This window comes from Amphimedon queenslandica, unplaced genomic scaffold (genome assembly GCF_000090795.2).
Source record: "Amphimedon queenslandica unplaced genomic scaffold, v1.1 AMPQUscaffold_13191, whole genome shotgun sequence".
Taxonomy (NCBI): Eukaryota; Metazoa; Porifera; class Demospongiae; order Haplosclerida; family Niphatidae; genus Amphimedon; species Amphimedon queenslandica.
In genome coordinates this window covers 13,658-15,100 of record NW_003546573.1, presented here as the reverse complement: position 1 = coordinate 15,100, position 1,443 = coordinate 13,658, and the positions used below count along the sequence as shown (strand labels likewise).

At 35.8% G+C, this 1,443-nt stretch overlaps 1 long non-coding RNA gene across 1 annotated transcript; it reads right to left on the bottom strand.

Moving 5' to 3' along the window:
- Positions 1-946: 946 nt before the first annotated feature.
- Positions 947-1,310, bottom strand: LOC109584619 (uncharacterized). The gene is made up of 3 exons (XR_002186086.1): positions 1,188-1,310; positions 1,040-1,123; positions 947-981 (listed from the first exon to the last, which is right to left on the bottom strand). It is a non-coding gene; the product is annotated as an uncharacterized LOC109584619 (long non-coding RNA).
- Between the last annotated feature and the right edge of the window lie 133 nt (positions 1,311-1,443).

The following is a 1,443-nucleotide window of genomic DNA, read 5'->3' as shown; positions in this document are numbered from 1 at the left end:
TTAGGTGTGCCTCCATTAGTCTCCTCCTCACTATCATTATTTGTTCCTATACATCATACAAACGCATCAACAGTAAATTATCAATACAAACACTATTGTATACCTTGAGTTTGTGTATCATTCTCTGATCCATTCCCACCTCCATTAGGTGTGTCTCCATTACCAACATGTCCAATACCAAAAGCACAGAATTCATCACGTTCAATAGAACCATACCTGTTCCCTACACTAAAAGATCCTCCTTCAACTATACTGAACTGGTAAGCATTGGGAGACTTCAGTGGAGCTCTCACAAACTTGAGGTAACCAGTCTGACTAGTGTTCCTTAGATCCACACAATGTTGTAGCTCTATTACCAGTGGTTTTAATAGTGCCTTAGATACTGATATTGCATATACTGCACTCACTAGCACAGTACCTTTGGGTACCTTGAAATTACCACCAGCTAGGGCAGTAACAGCTACTTCAGTATCCTTGGACACTGCTCCTTGAGGACACTCTAATCTGAATCCACATTTCTCCCACTGGAGTGAATGAGACCTGTCTTCTTGTAGGATAAAGAGCTTCTGTCCAGCTATAATGACACTAGAGTCTAGTGAATCTGAAGCAATACACACACATCATATCTAATACCAGTATAGTACACACACAATCATTCACATGTGTACATGTACATGTACATGATTAATTTACCCATTGAAGGGATCAGGTAATTAAATTGTAGTCCAATGGAACTAGTCTCTTTGATAGGTTGCTTGAGGACCCTCTCTTGTCTTTCCTTCACTAGTTTGGCTATGTACAACTCCTTTTCTTTAAGGTCTATAAATTAATAGAATATTAATAATTATTATTGATTGATGATAATACGCTAACCAGTAATGATCTGTTTCTCATTCTGTGATTGTTCCTTTACTTGTGATGTCAGTTTGGCTATAACTTTGTCTTTCTCAGAAACGTCAATTTTCAGATTTTGAACATCATCTATCCACAATAAACATATTCTCTCATCTAATACATGCTGTGTGTACAGTTAACTAACCAATAATGATTTGTTTCTCCTTGAGATATTGTTCCTCCTTCTCCTCCATAACAGCTACTTTGAGTTTCAGTTTTTCATAATCTTCTACATTAAGGGAATATTGCATGTCTCATCAATTATTACATGTATGTACTGATGATACACTAACCAGTAATATTATGTTTCTTCTCCTCTACTTGTGTCTTCTCTTCCAATATTTGAGTATCTTTAATTTTGAGCTTTTTGTCATATTCTATTAAGGATCAAAAGATATTTGTTGCTTATACCAATTTGCACTGCATGTACAATAGCCCATAAATATATGTACATGTACTATGATTATTGTCAATGATACCATATATGGTAAGCAGAGCTCACTCTACATCAATCTCATTATTTCTAATTGCATGGACAATTTGACCTAT